The sequence below is a fragment of the Neopsephotus bourkii genome, unplaced genomic scaffold (genome assembly GCF_033783945.1).
Source record: "Neopsephotus bourkii isolate Nb327-2 ecotype Australia unplaced genomic scaffold, CSIRO-AGI_Nbou_v1 NB_1615, whole genome shotgun sequence".
In the NCBI taxonomy this organism is placed as follows: domain Eukaryota; kingdom Metazoa; phylum Chordata; class Aves; order Psittaciformes; family Psittacidae; genus Neopsephotus; species Neopsephotus bourkii.
The window spans coordinates 909,591-919,387 of record NW_026902090.1 but is presented as its reverse complement, the minus strand read 5'-3'; the positions used below and the strand labels follow the sequence as shown (position 1 = coordinate 919,387).

Below are 9,797 nucleotides of genomic sequence, written 5' to 3'. Positions count from 1 at the left end.
GAGAGCAGCAGGGAAGTGAAAATGTAAAGCCAATTCTGGCAGAAGGATCAAGCTTTGGAGTCTCTGTACACTGGTGCTTCTCTGAAATAGGATTGTGGTAAAGCTGCTTTAGCAGCTGGGTGGGGAGCACATGTGAAAGCTGAAATGCTGTCTCGTAGCAGCCTGGCCTCCTGAACTCCTGTACTCTCATTTGCTCTTCCCTACTGGCCACCTTAATTTCTTTAATGGTAAATAATTCATCCGGTGAAGAACAAACATCCTCTCAGGGAAAAAAAAAAGAAAGCGATGTAGGCTTCTTCATTGAGCACTTAGCAATGAGTCAAGGTAGGAACTCATTCTTGCTCTCATTCTCTGCAGCCCTCAGCTCTCCCTTCACAGAGGAGGCAAGCTCCCAGCTCCTGATAAACACAAGGACAGGTCCAGCAGCTCTGTCCTGCTGTCCCCCTTCACAGGGGCACGAAGCAGGGTCAGCAGCGGCACCACGCTCCAGCTGGGCCGTGCTGGAGACCCATGTTTGCTTGCTTGCGACCGTGCTTTGGGTTGAACTACTCCTGGCGTTATGCATTATTGATACCGAAATGCTGAATACTAAAAAGTAGGTTACAGTAAGTGGTGTATAATGGAGCCCATGTGAGTTTAGGCATTTCTGCTAACCTTTGTGTTCAGCCCTAGGTTGATTTTTAAGAGTGATGCATAGGGATTTCCTAGCTTTAGGAAAATTCATCATGCTACACACTGTCTAGCCCAGGTTTCTTCTCTCCTGAGAAACTGCCTTTCTCAGCTTGTGCTATTGAAAAGTAGGTAATTTAGGGTTTGCTTTTGCTAACATGATTCTTCAGTGCCTTTTTTTTAAGATCCATAAATCACTCTTACATTACAAACTGGCTGTTTTATTCCTTGCATACTAATACTGGTATTAAGAACAAAAAGCAAAATGGTAAGGAAGCTGGATGTTGTCATTGGTTTAACTTCACCGGGCAAATCTCTTTTAAATACAAAGCTTGGTTTGACTAGAGACTACATCTTATTCACGAATAGTGACTCTTTATGCATAAATAGCTTGAAAGCCTTGTGCTGTAAACTAGTATTTATCATATTTTTTTGTGTCTGTCTGAATACATCTGTCAAATCCATGAAAATAACCTTTGAAAGTGATGAACCATATTCCCATCTGCCATTCGTCAGGATGTATTACACCCTGCAAGCTTTTCCCAGAACATTTTCAATCGACACTTTTAGTCCTATGATTAGCAGAAATACCAAGTTTTTCTGGTTTTCCTGAAGGACTTGCTGATGGTCTCGCACTGTTTAAGCTGCAGTGGTTCAGAGTTAAAAGAACACAGCCTTAAATTCTTCTTTTAAAGCTGTTTTCTGTAATGCAAGTATGTGGCATGGCGAGAGTGCGCAAGATGATGCGCCCGGACCCAGAAAGAAGCATCTATGCTCTTAGAGAAATTGCTACAAAAGGAACATAATTAGCCACATAGTGAGCTTTAAAAGTCTTCTGCTAATTTACCTCTATTCTTTACAACTCAGGATGGGGTTTGAGCTGCTCCGTTTGTTATTGGAAGAGGCAGCTGTCTCTTCTGAACCTGCAGGAGCATATCTGATCGCCTTCTGAAGTAACAGATCCTCCATGGAGCAGCAGTGGATCGTACCCTTACTTACACCTGGGTCACCTTCCACAATCCAGATACTCCGGTAGATGTGAAATGAGAGGCTCTGCTGTGTGAAAACGTACTTCTGTGAAGGGAAGAGCAGAAAGCTCCAGGTCCCTACCTGCAAGTGTTGGGGTTAACACTAGGCCTGACAGTAGGCAACTCCCTCACCTCAGCACGAAGGATCTGAAGCACTCTTGTGTTGGACATCGGGAAGTTTTGTGAGTGAAGGTGATTTAATGAAGGACATTTCTGAGCATCACAATCTCATCTTCTTGTGCAACCAAAACAGAGCCCTCACGTAGGGGTTGCTCAAACAGCAGCAATGCAAAGCTTGCTCTGGTGTGCTCAGTAACATGTCACAGTGGCTTTCCTGCTTGGGTGTGCTGAGCTGTCTAATTTCCTAGAGCCATGACAAAAAGAAACAGAGGTGGAGACCAAAAGCATTTTCAAAACCAGGAATATGGAGTTTGATACAAAGAAGATGGCAAAGAGATGAAAATGAAAGTTAATCCTTGTAATACAGTTATTCTTAAAACACTTTATGTTACGATGCTGGAAGGATCCCAAGTTACACCATTTGTGGGAGTGCTGTTTCCCTTGATCTGGTGTGTTAGATGCAGACTCTGTGACTTCAGCTCCAAGATGTTCTCAGTTATCTAGTAGGAACTTCAAAAGAAATCTGAATGACTTCACACCTCTGAGCTATGAATTAATTAGGTTCCCTCTTGTTCACCTCCCTGAAAACCCCAGACAACTCAACCTTTAAAAGTCCTCCTTTTTTATGTCATAAAGAGGGAACACAACCAATTGCACCTCGTTTTTACAGGTCGCTTTGAACTCATCACAATTTACAGGTCACATTTGAAAGAGAGCTTCTAAAACTGTCTCATGCCTCCTCTGCAGGTGCCGTGCAGCTCTGCGGGAGGTCTGCTCCATACGCACTTGACTAAAAGGCAGAGTTCGGTATGAGGCGCTGCAACTCAAACCTCCAGGAACTGTTTAAAAACTCAGCTAAAATTAGAACTGCTTAAGGTGTGTTTCAGAGTGTAAAGATAGAAGCACTGCTGCCTGATCAGTGCAATGGTTCCTGGAGGAAAATACACCTGTATCTCCCCAGGGAACTGACCAGAGAGCCTGTGGTCAGCCCATTGTGGCAGCTCCTGCTCCATCTTCCTTGCTGCCTGGCTCCCTGGGCAGGCTCCATCACTGCTTGCATGCCTGCCTTGGCTGGGCTTCTGCCTCGGAGTGCATATCCACCAGCCTTGTGGTGACAGGAGGAGTGGTTTCTACAGGGTTATCAGCAAACTGCCTGTAAAAATTACAGTGCAGTTTTGTTACACCTGCAAGAGCCGATTTTAGGGTTTTTTGCACCAGGATCCCATCATCATATGCCCCTGATCCCTCCTGCCCAGCTAACAAAGTGTAGGGCTTGCTTAACTCATTTTCGGAACCACAAGCCTAACTTTGAATAGGGCTTTTATGGTTTCCTTTCTTAAAGCAGAGCCTTTGCCTGTGCTTTTCTTCTCACTGAGCTTTAGAGGAAGGCTCTGACACCAGTTCTGGAGAGTTACTCTGGCTCTGCTGGGGAGAAAACTGACACTAGGAGAAGCCGAACAGCTTCCCCCACTACGTGTGAAGGGGTTTTCATAGATGCATTCCAGTGCTGGGACACCTGCTGCAATCTAAGCCTGAGGTGCTTGGAGAATCCCCTGGTTCCTGCTGTGTTGCCCTTCTAGGTGAAGGTGGTGGTGTAGTTTCTTCATGGTTTTGGATGTGCTGTGGTCACGCCTGGTATCTTCCTTAGATTCCTTTCAGGCCTTTAAAGCAAGTATCTGCGTGGGAGGTGTTAGCAGTGGCTTAAAAGAAACTCTTTGACTTTGAAAGGAGCCTGCAGGAAAGATGCTGTAGGATTCTGGTTTTGTGTAAGAAGCTCTCATAAAAACCATACTCTTAATGGGAAGTCTTCTGATTTCCAGCCATCAGACACAACCTGAGATGTGAAAGCTGAGCCAACTTACTTGGTACCTGAAGCGTGTTCACTAATAACAAGGTTCTTGTTGGACCATGGTGCCCTGGCCTCACTGATGGCTACCGGTCTGCCTGGCTGTAACTCAGTGGGCACTTCTGCTGATGCATAAAACAAGTAGGTTTTTGCTCCTGTTTCAGGACCTGTGATGGCTTTTCTCTAATAGACAGGCACAAGTGTGTACACTAAGGGTGACTGCTTGACTGCTCTTCAATTCTAATCTTCTTACCTATACCTATCCTCATGTTGGTGCATTTCCTTTTGTTTGAGTGTACAATGGATTGCTGATGGATAAAAACAAAAATAACTCTGGATTTAAAGAAAGCACACCTTTGTAGCTCCTTTCATGGTCTCTGTAATAAACTAGGAACAATAATTACTCGCAAAGCTTAAAATCTATATAGCCTAGCTCAGAGTGACAAAAGGAGTGCCCTAGCGCTGACAGAGAGCAGGTTGGTGAGGTTTGGGTTCTGGCTGTTTTATCTGTTCTTTTATGGCTCTGATTAATAAAGTAGCGGGGCCTCAGCAGGACAGCAGTGAATCTGGCACTCAGCCTGCTGTGGGTCACAAATCCCCATGGCATGCTTGGTTTGGGCTCTGGCGTCGCTGAGTGCAAGGAGCAGTTTTCAGAGGTGGTTTTGCTGTGGATGGGGATGATCACAGAGAGCACAGTAAAAACACCAACATCCCGTTAGCGCTGTGGGCTCGCTACCACCACGCCGTTAAGCGTGAGTTCATCTCTCGGAGCTTTCAGGGTTCGCGCAGTGCACTTACTGTTAATGCGATCAAAAACGCCTGCGGTAGAGGAGACCGCGAGTGCCTGATGGGCAGCATGTGCTAATGGGTCATCATCGCTTTGGTTTCATCAGCAAAGGCTGGGGACTCATTTTCCTGCTGGTGGGAGCAGTGGGACCAGGGAGGAGCAGAAGTCAGGGAGGCATCTCAGGGGGGATGTGCCTGGCTGCAGTGCTGGCTCCTTCCTCCCTGTGCTAGAGGAGCGATGAGTCACTTCTGCTTTTTCCAAAGGATCTGTTCCTTCGCAGGAATAAGCTGCTGTTGGTACATGGGGTTTTTCCGCTTTATTTTTCCCTTTATGGCAAACCAGCAATTGATGGGTTTTGTCCCCAGCATAAAGAATCAAACAATACCTATCGTGGTGCCGCAGGAAGGAAAATTGCAGAGATAAAAGTACATTTTAATTGCGGCACCCAATTATGGAACTGCCAAAATCGAGGAGGCTTTGAATGGGGTAAATAACCCTAGAGAAAGCCAGGTGTATTAGTGGTGATGGCACATCCCATGCTAAGCAAGGTGTAGCTCCCTGCCTTGCTTTGCCACATAGCTGGACAAATATTTGATGTGGGGGGAGATGGGACCTTTTTCAGTGGGCATTCACCATGATCAGTGGCGTTTGTGTTTGTTAGTTTTCCTTTAGCATTGACATGCGTGACAATACAAACAATGGAGAAAGATAATTGTGGGCTGGGATGGCAAGGTGTATTTTTGAGAGGAGAATAGACTGTCTTGAAAGCGGAGGAAGGACAATAGTTGTAATGACAAGGGTTAAAAAAACTGAAGAGATGATGTGAGGGATGCACAGAAATGGAAGGATGAGAGGTTGGAGCTGAAGGGGAGGGGTATGCATTAGCGCAGAGGAAACCTCTCCCCACTGGCATGCATAGAGACATTTCCTGCCTTGTGTTTTGGTTTCTTAATAGTTATCTGACTATAAAATTAACCTACATCATTTAATGGTAGTTGAATGGCAGTTAAATTAACCCACTTTCAAAATAAAGCTTACCTAGCCCATCAGCTCTGAGACAGCCTCGTCCCCAGGCATCCAGGGCTGCAGTCCACTTCTCTGCCTTAACCTATTTCCCAAGCAGACAGCCAAAGTGGTGCATCAGAAGCAGGGTTTGCCGCCCAGCCTGGCCGTTGACAGAGAACATGGGCACGTATCAAACCACTAATTCATATTTCAGGAGGCATTTTCGTGCAAGGAGGTGTAGCATCGGCACGCGGGAACGCTGCCGTTAGGAGTTGCGATGCTGTTTCTATTAACAGCGTGGCCTTGATTATCTGAGGCCCAATTACCAGAATCTCCAGGTTATCTGAAATGGGGTCATATCCCCCAACGCCTGATAATTACACCCAAGGTACCCTCTGCTCTCCAAATCTCTTCCCCTGGCTCCTCCCAAGCTTTGGCAGCCGTGTTGTGCTGAGCGTGCTCAGCTCTAGCAAGTGATGTAGCTAATTCCTGCGTTTGGTTTTGATATCCATGTTGGAAAAAAACCCAAAATATCCTGGATATTTGCAGACTTCAAAATCCTTGAAGAATTCTAGAAGCAGACAGGGTCAGTGCATGGCAGTGTCCATGGGGAGGGCATCTGATGCATTTGGGTTTTCTTCCACCCCGCAGGTACAGCCCTGCAGCCTCAGTGCAGCGCAGGAGGCAGGATGTATCACAGCACAGCTTAACCTGCTCACAAGCCTTAATTTGCTGCGGGTGAGTGCACCTTCAGTGGAGGGTTTGCTTTTTGTTGGCCCTCTGTGGTTGCAGTGGCCCCAGCTGACCTGTGTGTGCATGCCTAAGGGCTGGGGGGGGGGAGAGCTTTGTCCCAGGACAGACCAGGAGCTGAGAGCAATGTGCTCAGGAACAGGGGAGAAGCCATACACCTGCCTCACCTTGGGTCCAGAGCTGGTGTGCACTCCCAGCTCATACCTGGGGCTGTCAAAGACACAGAGCATCCCTCCCTTACACCATAGTCCCTGGGGTTCCTTCTCCCTTGCCTTAACTGGGTGCTGCTTTTTAAAACACATGGGCAAAGCTGTGAAAATCAGTGTGAGAACCTTTTTCTTTGCCCTGCACATTTTTGTTATGTGCCTGCTGGTGCTCTCTGGTTTTCGGTCTGTTTTCCTCTTCTGGTGCTATATCTGCTCTTTTGGAACACTTAGCTCAGGGAAGATGCTCACTGCTGCCTTGGAGAGAAACAATCATGGTAATTTTTTTTTCTTCCTTAAAGGGAATATCCCAGATGTCCTTGATAATTAGAAAAATTAGCGAGGACAATTGTGGAAAGGCTTTGAAAGCCGGTGTGTAAAATGTTTCCAATGTGATAAATTTCCCTTGGTTTTAAAGCAGTAGCTCAGTGGTAAGGTTTTTAATTAGTCATTAAGTATTGTATTAGGAGTATCACAAGTGGTGATAAACTGCTATAGAATACAGCTGGGTTAGTTACCTGGGGAAGGTGGAAGTGGAGGGAGCTATGACAGGAATATAAAAACGAGCTTACCTTAGGTTGCTATTAGGTTTTTTAATGTAAAACCAGCTTTGGTTTGTAAGGTTTTTATTTGGCTGCAGGTGGGGAGAAGTGATTTTTAATGTTTAACTACTTTAAAGAAGCAAATACGAGACACTACTCTGAAGGGTTAAAAGTCTGAATCTGTAATGGATGTCTCTTGTTTATCCAGTCACTTGACTGATTGTACAGCCTGGATACCTATACCAATACGTGCTGCTGACAAAAACCACAACCAAACAAAACCCATCCATAACTTGTTTCTTCCTGCTTCTCAGTTCAAATGCAAACTCAATCCATCCCCACGTGCCTCACCAAGGACAGCATAAATTCAGGGGCCTTGAGAACCTGACAGTGATATTTCCATCGTTATTTTGGCTGTGCTTTGCACAATTTCAGCTTTGAATTTAGAGAAGAAAAATGCTTTTCCTCCCTCCTCGCTGTTGTGTGGAGCCTCGGCTCTTTCTGTGCTGCTTTTTTCTGCTGTTGTTTTGTTTTACAGTGCAGCGAGGAATTACTGTAGCGCCCACAGAGGTGTGAAGGGACTCATTCATCTGTGTGGGGAGTGTTAGGTGCCAGGCATATTTCTGAGGATTGGAGTACAGGCATTTAAACTGGTACATCCAGTGTCAGCCTTTAACTGGGGCTCTGGGAGATGAGCTCCAGAAAACCTTGCTGCAGTGCCTTTTACACTCCTCGTGCCTGCGGCTGTTTTGCCCATCCCCTGCAAGGGATGGCTGCATCCCAGAGCAGTGCCAGCAGAAGGAAACGTGTGTCCCCCCCTCCACCTCTCAGAGCACAAGGTCCTTGCTGCCTCTGTGAGTGGAGATGGGTTTGAGCACGATTCCACGTGTCAAGTGGAGCAGGGAAGATGCAGCCTGGGTTGCCTTTTGCCACCCTGGGGTGATAGTTTCTGGCAGGGCTGGCAATAGCCGTGGTTCTGTGTCCATTGGGGTGACATTGCTGTGTGCTGCTGCTGAAACACATGGTGCCACCTCCTGCCTTCATCCAGTGCCTTTCCCCAGTGCTGCTTGCTTTTGCACCAGCAAACTGGGGCTGGCAGAGAACTCCTTTCCAGCTCCTGCTTGGGCAAGACCCACGAGTGGCTCCACATGCAGCCACCCCCGCCCTGACACTGGGGAACGGGAGCCCAATGCCAACCCACAGCCACTTTGAACTGCACGGTTAGGACGCAGGATTCACACCACCCCTGGGGCTGGGGTCAGCTCACCTGGCTGCCAGCAGTGAGTCAGCTCCTTGTAAGAGGCAATCCCTCAAAATGCCATTTCCATTTGCCCTGAAGCATAAATTAAGTGCCCGAAGCCAGCAAGAAGTGTTGCCTTCAACCTTTGGGTCAAGGCGGGCATGGTCAGTGCTTTGGGTTCGGCTGATGGAGAGCATCTCTGGCAAGTCAGGCTTTCCTCTCAGCCATCCGCATTTCCCAAATCTCTGCTTTTAGCCACGTTTCCCTTCAGCTTGGTGGGGGTACTCCAGTGGTACCTCTGGTTTTGGCTGGTGCGAGGCAGCACTCCACCAGCTGGCACAGAGCGAACTGTGGCAGCAGGAGAGGGAGAGGAGAGGTCACTCCCATAACAAGAGTGAATTGGATTTTATAAGTTTACAGCTATGTTTTGTTTCTTTCCCAGAACTGTAATCCTGGTGCTTAGAGTGGTCTGAAAGGAACAGAAACACTTAGCCTTGAACTTCTGTTCTGCTGCTGCTTCTTGTGCCGCTGAGGCACAAAACATACCTGTAAACTTGTAATCAATCAAGCCAATGTTCCGGGGCTAAAAAAAGAAACCCAAAAAGGGCTTCATGTTGAATAGTGAGAAACTTGGGGTGGGAAGAACGGAAGATTGCAGTTGGCAATCGGCAGGTTTTCAGAGACCAGCTTCCCGGGTAGGTTGGTATGAACCCGCTGATCTTTCTCCCTCTCTATCCCTTACTCCCATCCAAAATACACTGTTGAACCAGAGGCAGGCTGAGCTGCCCCTAAAGCTCTGTGGCAATCACAAGCAGAGCAAGCACAGCATCACCCTGATGCAACTACAAAAGGGGAGATGTGGCAACCCCACCGGTGGCTCCCCACTGTAGGAGCTGGTTCTTAAGGTGGCCAAAGCTCCTTAAGATGGGTAGGGTGGAATACAGATAATTTGCCCTTTCATCCCCATACTGTAAATCCCATACCTGTGCAGTCTATAGGTGTTACGGACAGATAACCCCTTGCCTTCCCCCATCACCCCCAACCGTGTGGCCTTTGTTGGAAGCCCCAGGCCGCCCCCCCAGCAAGAGCAGGGGGAGGGCTGACTTCAAACTCCACTAAACAGTGCAGGCACAATGCAAACAAATGTATTGCAGCACGCAGCTATGCAAATAGCTTCAGAGCACAGCGTTTTCCCCGGCATTAATTGCTGCACCACCGGGGTTGCGTAGCAACAGCTCTGGTTGTGTCTCTGACAGCTCCTGCCCCTTGATGCCTCTGACACCTTCTGTGGCAGGCGGGGAAGGAGGAGAGAACAGGGCTGCCCTGGGGAAGCTACAAAGGCCAGGAGGTAGCGAGAGGCTCAGGTGGTAAGGTCTGTATGGGTGTCTTCTGCTGGCACAGGGTGACACGTGCAGTGGGGCTGGGAAGGGGGTGTTGAGGCTCAGGAGCCTTCAGCAGCCTCAGCCTTGTGTAGGCAGCTTTCAGTGGTGGTGGACAGAAGGAGCAGACCTGGCTCTGCAGGAAGATGGGTTGTCTCTCCAGCGCAGTGAATCCTTCTGGATACCCCATACGGGTCTGTGACTGGGCTTGCAGCTTGGCCTTAGGCA

General features: G+C 47.8%; 1 protein-coding gene across 25 annotated transcripts in view; it reads left to right on the top strand.

Moving 5' to 3' along the window:
* Window positions 1-9,797, top strand: part of LCOR (ligand dependent nuclear receptor corepressor) — a 79,380-nt gene that overhangs the window by 61,268 nt on the left and 8,315 nt on the right. The gene's annotated exons all lie outside the window — the stretch shown is intronic.